General features: G+C 49.5%; 6 non-coding genes and 2 pseudogenes across 6 annotated transcripts; all 8 read left to right on the top strand.

Annotated features, from left to right (window-relative positions):
* Nucleotides 1-458: 458 nt before the first annotated feature.
* LOC141246929 (U2 spliceosomal RNA) lies at nucleotides 459-649 on the top strand. Its single transcript, XR_012310450.1, has one exon. It is a non-coding gene; the product is annotated as a U2 spliceosomal RNA (small nuclear RNA).
* A 1,115-nt stretch (nucleotides 650-1,764) lies between these two features.
* Nucleotides 1,765-1,955, top strand: LOC141246928 (U2 spliceosomal RNA). The gene has a single exon (XR_012310449.1). It is a non-coding gene; the product is annotated as a U2 spliceosomal RNA (small nuclear RNA).
* Nucleotides 1,956-3,070: 1,115 nt separating this feature from the next.
* On the top strand, nucleotides 3,071-3,261 carry LOC141246927 (U2 spliceosomal RNA). Its single transcript, XR_012310448.1, has one exon. It is a non-coding gene; the product is annotated as a U2 spliceosomal RNA (small nuclear RNA).
* A 1,115-nt stretch (nucleotides 3,262-4,376) lies between these two features.
* Nucleotides 4,377-4,454, top strand: LOC141246920 (U2 spliceosomal RNA; annotated as a pseudogene).
* Nucleotides 4,455-9,877: 5,423 nt separating this feature from the next.
* On the top strand, nucleotides 9,878-10,120 carry LOC141246913 (U2 spliceosomal RNA; annotated as a pseudogene).
* A 1,115-nt stretch (nucleotides 10,121-11,235) lies between these two features.
* LOC141246926 (U2 spliceosomal RNA) lies at nucleotides 11,236-11,426 on the top strand. Its single transcript, XR_012310447.1, has one exon. It is a non-coding gene; the product is annotated as a U2 spliceosomal RNA (small nuclear RNA).
* A 1,115-nt stretch (nucleotides 11,427-12,541) lies between these two features.
* On the top strand, nucleotides 12,542-12,732 carry LOC141246925 (U2 spliceosomal RNA). The gene has a single exon (XR_012310446.1). It is a non-coding gene; the product is annotated as a U2 spliceosomal RNA (small nuclear RNA).
* A 1,115-nt stretch (nucleotides 12,733-13,847) lies between these two features.
* LOC141246924 (U2 spliceosomal RNA) lies at nucleotides 13,848-14,038 on the top strand. The gene has a single exon (XR_012310445.1). It is a non-coding gene; the product is annotated as a U2 spliceosomal RNA (small nuclear RNA).
* Nucleotides 14,039-14,460: the final 422 nt, after the last annotated feature.

Raw genomic sequence — 14,460 nt, 5'->3', positions numbered from 1 at the left:
TGCCTGCAGTAGATGGAATGTGGCAATGGAACGCTGGCTGCGCGTGTCATAATAGGCTCTGAGCCTTTATATACCTGTGCACAGCAGCAGCCACCTTCAGTCTGCTGCTGGACAGCCAGCAGCAGCAGCAGCAGGAGAGGTATGTAATCAGGAGCCCTCCTGCTAAGGGTAGACAGCTGCTCGTTCCACCCCACCCCCCGCCTTAATTGGTTCTCCTCCCTTCCAACGGTGTTGAGGCGGGTGGGAACAGCAGGGGGTGAAGGTGCTGTGTTTAAAGAGGTGGAGTTATGCAGATCTAAAACGCGTGGATTGCAGCAGCAGCAAGCCGAAAAGTGCAGGCATGTAAGGGATCTAGAGGTTGACAACATGTCTTCTTAACGGGAGTCCAGGAGCTCATCTCCACAAATGGACTTTTTAGGATCCTTGGGTGGCTCCGTAGTTTGAAACCAATTCTGGTTATCGCTTCTCGGCCTTTTGGCTAAGATCAAGTGTAGTATCTGTTCTTATCAGTTTAATATCTGATACGTCCCCTATCTGGGGACCATATATTAAATGGATTTTTAGAACAGGGAGATGGAAAAAGAGCTTGCTCTGTCCACTCCACGCATTGACCTGGTATTGCAGTATCTCCAGGACCGGTGCACCCCTTCTTTAATGCAGTTTCTAAAATCAGAAAGAATTGAATTCAATGTTTTTTGTTCATTTTGCTTGTTTGTCGGATTTTGGGATGGACTCTTTGGCTCTGCTTTTCTTCTCCTCATTGGATTTTTCATGTTCAAAGTTGCAGAAGCCAGATTACAAGCTCATTTTGGTTCAACTTCAGCAACTGTGCATTGCATTGCCATGTAATGTGATGCAATGCTATCTTTCTAGCTCTCCCTTTCTACTTCCTTTTGGATAAACAGACATATTAGGCAAGCATTTTGGAGCTTTCACCTAAATAACTACAGGTGGTGAGATAAGCTGCACAATATAATTGACCTTTCAGTATATTGTTGCACACACACCATCTATTTAGCAAATGCCCTTGTTATCAACAGCAGCCTTTTAAACTCACCCGAGCTAACAGGTATGTGCGCTGGTTACACTGCTGCGCTTAAAATTTCTTTTTTGGTTTGCTACAATGCCTTTTCTGAAACGTTGTCTCCTTCTGCTGGAACACTGACTTCTTTCATTTAATGCCTGCAGACTATAAAAGAGAACCCAACCCAAAAAGTTTGGTTGATTAGTCTGTGGCATTCTGTTAAACTGTTGCTTATGGCGGTCTCTGTGAGCTTCTCAGCGACATTCAGCCAGCCAGGTATCCTGCCTGCAGTAGATGGAATGTGGCAATGGAACGCTGGCTGCGCGTGTCATAATAGGCTCTGAGCCTTTATATACCTGTGCACAGCAGCAGCCACCTTCAGTCTGCTGCTGGACAGCCAGCAGCAGCAGCAGCAGGAGAGGTATGTAATCAGGAGCCCTCCTGCTAAGGGTAGACAGCTGCTCGTTCCACCCCACCCCCCGCCTTAATTGGTTCTCCTCCCTTCCAACGGTGTTGAGGCGGGTGGGAACAGCAGGGGGTGAAGGTGCTGTGTTTAAAGAGGTGGAGTTATGCAGATCTAAAACGCGTGGATTGCAGCAGCAGCAAGCCGAAAAGTGCAGGCATGTAAGGGATCTAGAGGTTGACAACATGTCTTCTTAACGGGAGTCCAGGAGCTCATCTCCACAAATGGACTTTTTAGGATCCTTGGGTGGCTCCGTAGTTTGAAACCAATTCTGGTTATCGCTTCTCGGCCTTTTGGCTAAGATCAAGTGTAGTATCTGTTCTTATCAGTTTAATATCTGATACGTCCCCTATCTGGGGACCATATATTAAATGGATTTTTAGAACAGGGAGATGGAAAAAGAGCTTGCTCTGTCCACTCCACGCATTGACCTGGTATTGCAGTATCTCCAGGACCGGTGCACCCCTTCTTTAATGCAGTTTCTAAAATCAGAAAGAATTGAATTCAATGTTTTTTGTTCATTTTGCTTGTTTGTCGGATTTTGGGATGGACTCTTTGGCTCTGCTTTTCTTCTCCTCATTGGATTTTTCATGTTCAAAGTTGCAGAAGCCAGATTACAAGCTCATTTTGGTTCAACTTCAGCAACTGTGCATTGCATTGCCATGTAATGTGATGCAATGCTATCTTTCTAGCTCTCCCTTTCTACTTCCTTTTGGATAAACAGACATATTAGGCAAGCATTTTGGAGCTTTCACCTAAATAACTACAGGTGGTGAGATAAGCTGCACAATATAATTGACCTTTCAGTATATTGTTGCACACACACCATCTATTTAGCAAATGCCCTTGTTATCAACAGCAGCCTTTTAAACTCACCCGAGCTAACAGGTATGTGCGCTGGTTACACTGCTGCGCTTAAAATTTCTTTTTTGGTTTGCTACAATGCCTTTTCTGAAACGTTGTCTCCTTCTGCTGGAACACTGACTTCTTTCATTTAATGCCTGCAGACTATAAAAGAGAACCCAACCCAAAAAGTTTGGTTGATTAGTCTGTGGCATTCTGTTAAACTGTTGCTTATGGCGGTCTCTGTGAGCTTCTCAGCGACATTCAGCCAGCCAGGTATCCTGCCTGCAGTAGATGGAATGTGGCAATGGAACGCTGGCTGCGCGTGTCATAATAGGCTCTGAGCCTTTATATACCTGTGCACAGCAGCAGCCACCTTCAGTCTGCTGCTGGACAGCCAGCAGCAGCAGCAGCAGGAGAGGTATGTAATCAGGAGCCCTCCTGCTAAGGGTAGACAGCTGCTCGTTCCACCCCACCCCCCGCCTTAATTGGTTCTCCTCCCTTCCAACGGTGTTGAGGCGGGTGGGAACAGCAGGGGGTGAAGGTGCTGTGTTTAAAGAGGTGGAGTTATGCAGATCTAAAACGCGTGGATTGCAGCAGCAGCAAGCCGAAAAGTGCAGGCATGTAAGGGATCTAGAGGTTGACAACATGTCTTCTTAACGGGAGTCCAGGAGCTCATCTCCACAAATGGACTTTTTAGGATCCTTGGGTGGCTCCGTAGTTTGAAACCAATTCTGGTTATCGCTTCTCGGCCTTTTGGCTAAGATCAAGTGTAGTATCTGTTCTTATCAGTTTAATATCTGATACGTCCCCTATCTGGGGACCATATATTAAATGGATTTTTAGAACAGGGAGATGGAAAAAGAGCTTGCTCTGTCCACTCCACGCATTGACCTGGTATTGCAGTATCTCCAGGACCGGTGCACCCCTTCTTTAATGCAGTTTCTAAAATCAGAAAGAATTGAATTCAATGTTTTTTGTTCATTTTGCTTGTTTGTCGGATTTTGGGATGGACTCTTTGGCTCTGCTTTTCTTCTCCTCATTGGATTTTTCATGTTCAAAGTTGCAGAAGCCAGATTACAAGCTCATTTTGGTTCAACTTCAGCAACTGTGCATTGCATTGCCATGTAATGTGATGCAATGCTATCTTTCTAGCTCTCCCTTTCTACTTCCTTTTGGATAAACAGACATATTAGGCAAGCATTTTGGAGCTTTCACCTAAATAACTACAGGTGGTGAGATAAGCTGCACAATATAATTGACCTTTCAGTATATTGTTGCACACACACCATCTATTTAGCAAATGCCCTTGTTATCAACAGCAGCCTTTTAAACTCACCCGAGCTAACAGGTATGTGCGCTGGTTACACTGCTGCGCTTAAAATTTCTTTTTTGGTTTGCTACAATGCCTTTTCTGAAACGTTGTCTCCTTCTGCTGGAACACTGACTTCTTTCATTTAATGCCTGCAGACTATAAAAGAGAACCCAACCCAAAAAGTTTGGTTGATTAGTCTGTGGCATTCTGTTAAACTGTTGCTTATGGCGGTCTCTGTGAGCTTCTCAGCGACATTCAGCCAGCCAGGTATCCTGCCTGCAGTAGATGGAATGTGGCAATGGAACGCTGGCTGCGCGTGTCATAATAGGCTCTGAGCCTTTATATACCTGTGCACAGCAGCAGCCACCTTCAGTCTGCTGCTGGACAGCCAGCAGCAGCAGCAGCAGGAGAGGTATGTAATCAGGAGCCCTCCTGCTAAGGGTAGACAGCTGCTCGTTCCACCCCACCCCCCGCCTTAATTGGTTCTCCTCCCTTCCAACGGTGTTGAGGCGGGTGGGAACAGCAGGGGGTGAAGGTGCTGTGTTTAAAGAGGTGGAGTTATGCAGATCTAAAACGCGTGGATTGCAGCAGCAGCAAGCCGAAAAGTGCAGGCATGTAAGGGATCTAGAGGTTGACAACATGTCTTCTTAACGGGAGTCCAGGAGCTCATCTCCACAAATGGACTTTTTAGGATCCTTGGGTGGCTCCGTAGTTTGAAACCAATTCTGGTTATCGCTTCTCGGCCTTTTGGCTAAGATCAAGTGTAGTATCTGTTCTTTTAAGAACACAAGAGCTACGATCTACACTTGACGAGAGCGATCGAACTCGGAAGGAGAAGAGCTTCGGAGCCCAGCTGACATCGGAGAAGGAAGGCGGATATCGGTGGGAGGAAGAAGCTCTAAAGAATCCAGAAGAAGACGAAGACTCGGAGAAGAATCGGGCTGTCCTGTGGAATCTTCGAGGAAGAAAATCATCGAGACAAAGACCTTTCGGGGAATTTGTCCAGAACACGACGGGAGAAGAATCTGCATAGCTCCACCCATTCCGGGAAGAGTTCCAGATCCAGCTCCAAGAAGTAACTGCAGGAGGAAAGCCATGGCAAGCGCTGCGAGGAAGGCCGAAAAGAAGAGCCTGGAGCAGGGGACAGCCAGGAGGGCCCAGCCAGGAGCCGATTCTGACCCCAAGGACTCTGCCTCCACGACTGGCCAGCAGAAGGGACCCCAGAAGCCCCGCCACGAAGCTCCAGCCCTGGAGCCATGGATGCGGCAGACGGTGGCCCTGAAGCTGAAGGAAGTGGATGGGAGGGTGCCGGACATGTCCTCGGACGTGTTCTGCCAGAAGATGCTGCTGGATCGAGGCTTCTCCAGGTCGGACACCCTCAGCATCCAGACCTTCTTGACGGGGATCTTCTTCGTCACCTTCGCCACTGTGAACACCTGCAGGAGGTTCTGGGAAATGGTAAGCGCAAAAGGACCGGATAATTCTTTCTCTGCCTTTACAGGTAGCTGCCCTATCCAGAGGGACGAAAGGAGGATCACGGTCTCCATGCGCAACCCGCACACCCCAGGCCAAGACATCTGTACCTTCCTGAGACGCTTCTGTTTGGTTGTGAAGGAACCCTCTCACATCCTGAATGGACTCGGCTTCTGGACAGGTAAGTGGTCGGTGACCGTTAGACTTCACAGGGACCTGGCGTACTCAGACGGACTTCGGCACCTGCCCCCGACATTCTCCCTGGGCAACTCCTACGGCCTCATCTATTACCCGGACATGCCGCGGAACTGCAGGAGATGCGGCAAGAACGGCCACGAGATGAAGGACTGCAAGGAGGATGCCTGCAGGATTTGTCGAGTGACGGGACACAGCTCGAAGGACTGCCCGAAGAAGACGTCCTGCAACCTGTGTGGGCTGGCGGCTCATCTGTACAAGGATTGCCCCAAGCGTGAGAGATCCTGGGCATCGGTGGTTGCGACGACCCCAGCTACGGAGGACAAGGCCCCGACGACCAGGCCTGTGAAGGTCAAGGACGCGACGACCAAGGCCCCAGCGGCCAAGGCCGAGACGACCAAGGCCAATGCGGTCAAGGAGTCGGTGGCCAAAGCCCCAGCGACGGTCCCAGCAGCTCCGAAGCAGAAGAAAAAGTCAAAGGAGGGTAAGAGTTCTGTCACCCCTCTCTCGATCCCTCCCCCTGCCACCCCCGTCCAATCCCCCCCCACCCCGGCCACCCCTGCTGAGGATTCCACTTCCTCTTCCTCCTTCCCCTACTCCTCAGCAGGTGTCCTTTCCCCTGCCCCGGCAGCCACTCTCCCTCCCCAGACCATGGTAGCGGTGGAATTAACCTTTCCTCCACCCGCCGCTATCTATTCCGAGGAGGATTTTCCTCTTCTTGTCTCCCCAGTTCCAACCCGGGGAAAGAGGAAGGTGGAGGACAGCCCTGCTACTGAATCCTCCAAAAAGAAGATTCTGGATTTCGTAGGCGAAAAGGAGGATACCCTCCCTGAGCCAGAAGAGATGGAGCACATGGTTGAGACCCTGGTGGCCGAGCCAGAAGAGGAGGAACTGGTGGTCGCCGAGATCGAGGCCGCGCTGCTTGACCAGATGGAGGAAGAGGGCCTGCTGGTGATCCCGTCACCAGCAGTCAACACCGACGAGGGACCACCCGACCGGAGTGGTAACTAAGGTGTATTGCCTGCGCTAACTTTTTCTTTTTTCCCTACATGATGGCTAATATTAACTTATTTTCCATTAATGTCAGGAGCATCAAGGACAAGTTCAGACGTCAGACTATTTATGCCTTCCTTACTTCCCAGTTGTGTGATGTTTATATGTTGCAGGAATGTTCCCTTCCCTCCTCTAGGTCCTTCAAACATCTGGCCAGGGAGTGGTCCCACGGTCCATCCTACTGGTCCGGTGGGGGTGACTGCAAGTCTGCGGGGGTCGCAATTCTGATCAGGGGGGGCGCATTCACGCTTGAGTCCGTCCAGGAGCTCATCTGCGGCAGGGCTCTTGTTGTAGATGGCAACTGGGCGGGAGAACCTGTCAGGTTCATCAACGTGTATGCGTCCCCACTGAAGAATGAGCGTTTGGAGCTTTTCCAGACCCTGCGGCTTCAGCTTGCCACCACCAGGACCTTAGTGATGGCCGGGGATTTCAACTGCCCCATCGAGGAGGATGGTCGTAGTTCTGGCACATCTGCCAAGTTGGACATCACGTCCAAGCTGCTCATCGAGATGGTAACCGAGGCCTCTCTTCAGGACGTGGTGGGCTCCATGGGGAGAGGCTCCACGAACTATTCGTGGAGCCGACCCGATGGCTCACTCCGCTCCAGGATTGACTTTGTGTTCACCTCTCGGGCAGTCAGGCAGAGTAGGCACTCGATGGTCTCCTGCTTCTTCTCCGACCACAGAGCCATTCACTTACAAGGTGTCCTCGGCGACGGTTTTCCGTCCGGGCCCGGCTCCTGGAAGCTGAATTGTGCTCTGCTGGCTCAGGATGAAGTCGTGGAGGAGCTGAGAGCAGCCTACGCAATGTGGCAGTCCTACAAGGGTAGCTTCCAAACAGTCTCTGATTGGTGGGAATATGTTAAACTTGAGTTTCGCTGTTTCTTTCAGGCCAAGGGTCGACAACAGGCGTGTGAGAAGAGGAGGGACTTCAGAGGGTTGCAGCGCGAGCTGCGGTCGCTGCAGGACCTTCTTCACTGCGGCTGGGACGTGAGGGAGGAGCTGGAGGAGACCAAGAAGAGCCTGAAAAGGCACTTTGAGGAGGAGTCCAAGCGAATCGTCTTCCGTTCCAAAGTGGAGAATCTGGAGAAGGGTGAGAAATGTAACTCATTCTTTTTCAGGAAACTTCATGCCGGTCACACGCCCCTGAACGAGCTGCGAGACGAGAGCGGAAACATGCGACGTGGGAAGGAGGACGTGATGAGGGTCGTCAGCGACTTCTACAGCGAACTCTACTCCCACAAGACTACCGACCCCGACGCTGCTGATAAGTTTCTGTCAGGTATCACTAACCATCTTGATCCTGCAGGCACGGCAGCCTTGGACAAACCTCTGATGGTGGGCGAATTGCTCTCTGCCGCTAAATCCTTTAGGACCGGCAGGACCCCGGGCAGTGATGGTCTTCCAGCGGAGCTCTATGTAGCGCTGGGAGACCTCATCTGTCCGGACCTGTTGGACCTGTACGAGGAGATGGTGGTGGAGGGTAGAATGCCTCCATCTTTGAGGGAAGGAATGGTCACGATCCTGTTCAAGCGGAAGGGAGAGAGGTGCGACCTGAGGAATTGGCGTCCCATCACTCTGCTCAACGTGGACTACAAGATCCTGGCCAAGACGATGGCGACACGACTTAAGACGGTGATCGGACGGATCATCCACCCGGACCAGACCTGCGGCATCCCTGGACGTCGCATCGCAGACAGCCTCGCTCTCGTGCGGGACACGGTCGAGTACATCAAGGTCCGCCGCGCACACGCGGCCCTGGTCTCCTTGGATCAGGAGAAGGCCTTCGACCGGGTTTCCCACGAGTTCATGGGCCGAGCTCTGCACCGGTTAGGTTTGGGTAACATGTTTTGTTCGTATGTCCGTCTGATGTATTTTGATATCCACAGCTCGGTGTTGGTGAACGGCTGGAAGACTGACCCCTTCCCTGTCCTCTCTGGGGTCAGACAAGGCTGCCCTCTATCACCTCTTCTTTTTGTTTGTGTTATAGAACTCTTCGCAGAGGCTATCCGGCAGAATGGAGAGATCAGAGGGATCACCGCACCGGGTCCGGGACGACACGAGGTCAAGTGCTCGCTCTACATGGACGACGTCACCGTCTTCTGCGCTGATCGTGGTTCAGTCGACGCCCTCGTCCAGACGTGTGAGAGGTTCGGCCGGGCTTCAGGGGCCAAAGTCAACTGCAGGAAGTCGGAAGCCATGCTCTTCGGGGATTGGCAGCCGGCCTCCTCCGCCCCCTTCCCCTTCAACATTCAACCGGATTTCCTCAAGGTGCTGGGAGTCTGGTTCGGGAAGGAAGGAGCGGCCCTCAAGTCCTGGCAAGAACGCTTGGCCAAGGTGAAGCAACGGATCGGACTCTGGAGCCTCAGACACCTCACTTGTGAGGGTAAGGCACTCGTCCTGCGTAATGAGGTCCTGCCCGTCTTGCAGTACACGGCGCAGGCCTGGCCCCCACACGTCACTGTGTGCAGGGCCATTACCAGGACAGTGTTTCACTTTGTCTGGGGATCCAAGATGGACAGAGTCAGGCGGGCCGTCATGTACAAGGAGCCTCGCAAGGGTGGGAAGGGCGTTCCAGATATCCCCACCCTCCTGCGATCCTCTTTTGTGTGTGATTGTGTCCGCCGGACTTTGCAAGTCAAGAATGGCTCCGCGGGCAGGTCCATGTCTCGCTTCTTCCTGCTTCCTCTTTGGAGGCGACTCGGCTGGGACAAGTGGGACAGCTCCTTCCCCTACAACTGGACGACGCCATGGTTCTACGGAGACGTCGTTCGATTTGTGGGGGAGCATCAACTGGAGGGACTCAAGCCCGACTTGTGGAAGCCCAAAACTATCCACAAGCTAATCAGAGCCAAGGATGACGTGGAGAACATCACAGGACTTCACCAGGACACGCTGGAGACTGTGTGGACAAATGTGTCGTCTGACAGGCTGACCAACGGGCACAAGGACTTGTCGTGGATGGCGATTCAGGGCGGACTGCCCGTCCGGTCATTCATGCATGCCCGGAACCTGTGCAAGACCCGGTACTGCCCAAGGTGCCCCTTCGTGGAGGAAACATCTTTGCACACTTTTTGGGACTGCGGATTTGCACAGCGCCTATTGACTGCACTTGAGGACGACCTGAGGAACTCTGTCCCCAGGGCGAGCCTATCGCACCATTCTGTGCTTTATGGACTCTTCCCTGGGGTTCATACCGTCGGAGCCATCCAGGAGGCTTGGCGCCTTATGAACTGCTTCAAGGATGCCCTTTGGGTCGCCAGGAACCGGCTCATCTTGAGGAGGGAGAGGATGTCCATCCAGGACTGCCGCAGGCTGATCCACAGCCTGCTCAGAGACTATTCCATCATGGACGGTCCGGAGGACGAGGATGAGGACTAAACCCCTCCTCCCCCTCTCCCCTTATGTGTCTTGTCTTTCAATAAAGCTTCGGGCCTGTGATTTTCCCCTCCCCATCCCCTTTTTCCCAATCCCTATCCCTTATCACGGTTCGTCGTACTGTATTGATTGATATGCTTTTTCTTTCAGATTGAGTGTTTTGTGTAGCATAGGGGTGTGATGTGTCTAGTTAGTGCGTCGTAAAAAAAAAAAAAAAAAAAAAATCTGTTCTTATCAGTTTAATATCTGATACGTCCCCTATCTGGGGACCATATATTAAATGGATTTTTAGAACAGGGAGATGGAAAAAGAGCTTGCTCTGTCCACTCCACGCATTGACCTGGTATTGCAGTATCTCCAGGACCGGTGCACCCCTTCTTTAATGCAGTTTCTAAAATCAGAAAGAATTGAATTCAATGTTTTTTGTTCATTTTGCTTGTTTGTCGGATTTTGGGATGGACTCTTTGGCTCTGCTTTTCTTCTCCTCATTGGATTTTTCATGTTCAAAGTTGCAGAAGCCAGATTACAAGCTCATTTTGGTTCAACTTCAGCAACTGTGCATTGCATTGCCATGTAATGTGATGCAATGCTATCTTTCTAGCTCTCCCTTTCTACTTCCTTTTGGATAAACAGACATATTAGGCAAGCATTTTGGAGCTTTCACCTAAATAACTACAGGTGGTGAGATAAGCTGCACAATATAATTGACCTTTCAGTATATTGTTGCACACACACCATCTATTTAGCAAATGCCCTTGTTATCAACAGCAGCCTTTTAAACTCACCCGAGCTAACAGGTATGTGCGCTGGTTACACTGCTGCGCTTAAAATTTCTTTTTTGGTTTGCTACAATGCCTTTTCTGAAACGTTGTCTCCTTCTGCTGGAACACTGACTTCTTTCATTTAATGCCTGCAGACTATAAAAGAGAACCCAACCCAAAAAGTTTGGTTGATTAGTCTGTGGCATTCTGTTAAACTGTTGCTTATGGCGGTCTCTGTGAGCTTCTCAGCGACATTCAGCCAGCCAGGTATCCTGCCTGCAGTAGATGGAATGTGGCAATGGAACGCTGGCTGCGCGTGTCATAATAGGCTCTGAGCCTTTATATACCTGTGCACAGCAGCAGCCACCTTCAGTCTGCTGCTGGACAGCCAGCAGCAGCAGCAGCAGGAGAGGTATGTAATCAGGAGCCCTCCTGCTAAGGGTAGACAGCTGCTCGTTCCACCCCACCCCCCGCCTTAATTGGTTCTCCTCCCTTCCAACGGTGTTGAGGCGGGTGGGAACAGCAGGGGGTGAAGGTGCTGTGTTTAAAGAGGTGGAGTTATGCAGATCTAAAACGCGTGGATTGCAGCAGCAGCAAGCCGAAAAGTGCAGGCATGTAAGGGATCTAGAGGTTGACAACATGTCTTCTTAACGGGAGTCCAGGAGCTCATCTCCACAAATGGACTTTTTAGGATCCTTGGGTGGCTCCGTAGTTTGAAACCAATTCTGGTTATCGCTTCTCGGCCTTTTGGCTAAGATCAAGTGTAGTATCTGTTCTTATCAGTTTAATATCTGATACGTCCCCTATCTGGGGACCATATATTAAATGGATTTTTAGAACAGGGAGATGGAAAAAGAGCTTGCTCTGTCCACTCCACGCATTGACCTGGTATTGCAGTATCTCCAGGACCGGTGCACCCCTTCTTTAATGCAGTTTCTAAAATCAGAAAGAATTGAATTCAATGTTTTTTGTTCATTTTGCTTGTTTGTCGGATTTTGGGATGGACTCTTTGGCTCTGCTTTTCTTCTCCTCATTGGATTTTTCATGTTCAAAGTTGCAGAAGCCAGATTACAAGCTCATTTTGGTTCAACTTCAGCAACTGTGCATTGCATTGCCATGTAATGTGATGCAATGCTATCTTTCTAGCTCTCCCTTTCTACTTCCTTTTGGATAAACAGACATATTAGGCAAGCATTTTGGAGCTTTCACCTAAATAACTACAGGTGGTGAGATAAGCTGCACAATATAATTGACCTTTCAGTATATTGTTGCACACACACCATCTATTTAGCAAATGCCCTTGTTATCAACAGCAGCCTTTTAAACTCACCCGAGCTAACAGGTATGTGCGCTGGTTACACTGCTGCGCTTAAAATTTCTTTTTTGGTTTGCTACAATGCCTTTTCTGAAACGTTGTCTCCTTCTGCTGGAACACTGACTTCTTTCATTTAATGCCTGCAGACTATAAAAGAGAACCCAACCCAAAAAGTTTGGTTGATTAGTCTGTGGCATTCTGTTAAACTGTTGCTTATGGCGGTCTCTGTGAGCTTCTCAGCGACATTCAGCCAGCCAGGTATCCTGCCTGCAGTAGATGGAATGTGGCAATGGAACGCTGGCTGCGCGTGTCATAATAGGCTCTGACCCTTTATATACCTGTGCACAGCAGCAGCCACCTTCAGTCTGCTGCTGGACAGCCAGCAGCAGCAGCAGCAGGAGAGGTATGTAATCAGGAGCCCTCCTGCTAAGGGTAGACAGCTGCTCGTTCCACCCCACCCCCCGCCTTAATTGGTTCTCCTCCCTTCCAACGGTGTTGAGGCGGGTGGGAACAGCAGGGGGTGAAGGTGCTGTGTTTAAAGAGGTGGAGTTATGCAGATCTAAAACGCGTGGATTGCAGCAGCAGCAAGCCGAAAAGTGCAGGCATGTAAGGGATCTAGAGGTTGACAACATGTCTTCTTAACGGGAGTCCAGGAGCTCATCTCCACAAATGGACTTTTTAGGATCCTTGGGTGGCTCCGTAGTTTGAAACCAATTCTGGTTATCGCTTCTCGGCCTTTTGGCTAAGATCAAGTGTAGTATCTGTTCTTATCAGTTTAATATCTGATACGTCCCCTATCTGGGGACCATATATTAAATGGATTTTTAGAACAGGGAGATGGAAAAAGAGCTTGCTCTGTCCACTCCACGCATTGACCTGGTATTGCAGTATCTCCAGGACCGGTGCACCCCTTCTTTAATGCAGTTTCTAAAATCAGAAAGAATTGAATTCAATGTTTTTTGTTCATTTTGCTTGTTTGTCGGATTTTGGGATGGACTCTTTGGCTCTGCTTTTCTTCTCCTCATTGGATTTTTCATGTTCAAAGTTGCAGAAGCCAGATTACAAGCTCATTTTGGTTCAACTTCAGCAACTGTGCATTGCATTGCCATGTAATGTGATGCAATGCTATCTTTCTAGCTCTCCCTTTCTACTTCCTTTTGGATAAACAGACATATTAGGCAAGCATTTTGGAGCTTTCACCTAAATAACTACAGGTGGTGAGATAAGCTGCACAATATAATTGACCTTTCAGTATATTGTTGCACACACACCATCTATTTAGCAAATGCCCTTGTTATCAACAGCAGCCTTTTAAACTCACCCGAGCTAACAGGTATGTGCGCTGGTTACACTGCTGCGCTTAAAATTTCTTTTTTGGTTTGCTACAATGCCTTTTCTGAAACGTTGTCTCCTTCTGCTGGAACACTGACTTCTTTCATTTAATGCCTGCAGACTATAAAAGAGAACCCAACCCAAAAAGTTTGGTTGATTAGTCTGTGGCATTCTGTTAAACTGTTGCTTATGGCGGTCTCTGTGAGCTTCTCAGCGACATTCAGCCAGCCAGGTATCCTGCCTGCAGTAGATGGAATGTGGCAATGGAACGCTGGCTGCGCGTGTCATAATAGGCTCTGAGCCTTTATATACCTGTGCACAGCAGCAGCCACCTTCAGTCTGCTGCTGGACAGCCAGCAGCAGCAGCAGCAGGAGAGGTATGTAATCAGGAGCCCTCCTGCTAAGGGTAGACAGCTGCTCGTTCCACCCCACCCCCCGCCTTAATTGGTTCTCCTCCCTTCCAACGGTGTTGAGGCGGGTGGGAACAGCAGGGGGTGAAGGTGCTGTGTTTAAAGAGGTGGAGTTATGCAGATCTAAAACGCGTGGATTGCAGCAGCAGCAAGCCGAAAAGTGCAGGCATGTAAGGGATCTAGAGGTTGACAACATGTCTTCTTAACGGGAGTCCAGGAGCTCATCTCCACAAATGGACTTTTTAGGATCCTTGGGTGGCTCCGTAGTTTGAAACCAATTCTGGTTATCGCTTCTCGGCCTTTTGGCTAAGATCAAGTGTAGTATCTGTTCTTATCAGTTTAATATCTGATACGTCCCCTATCTGGGGACCATATATTAAATGGATTTTTAGAACAGGGAGATGGAAAAAGAGCTTGCTCTGTCCACTCCACGCATTGACCTGGTATTGCAGTATCTCCAGGACCGGTGCACCCCTTCTTTAATGCAGTTTCTAAAATCAGAAAGAATTGAATTCAATGTTTTTTGTTCATTTTGCTTGTTTGTCGGATTTTGGGATGGACTCTTTGGCTCTGCTTTTCTTCTCCTCATTGGATTTTTCATGTTCAAAGTTGCAGAAGCCAGATTACAAGCTCATTTTGGTTCAACTTCAGCAACTGTGCATTGCATTGCCATGTAATGTGATGCAATGCTATCTTTCTAGCTCTCCCTTTCTACTTCCTTTTGGATAAACAGACATATTAGGCAAGCATTTTGGAGCTTTCACCTAAATAACTACAGGTGGTGAGATAAGCTGCACAATATAATTGACCTTTCAGTATATTGTTGCACACACACCATCTATTTAGCAAATGCCCTTGTTATCAACAGCAGCCTTTTAAACTCACCCGAGCTAACAGGT

The sequence above is a fragment of the Phyllobates terribilis genome, unplaced genomic scaffold, assembly GCF_046119375.1.
Source record: "Phyllobates terribilis strain yellow unplaced genomic scaffold, ASM4611937v1 Scaffold_2708__1_contigs__length_111604, whole genome shotgun sequence".
Lineage (NCBI taxonomy): Eukaryota > Metazoa > Chordata > Amphibia > Anura > Dendrobatidae > Phyllobates > Phyllobates terribilis.
The sequence above is the reverse complement of the archived record's forward strand: the minus strand, read 5'-3'. Positions and strand labels throughout refer to the sequence as shown.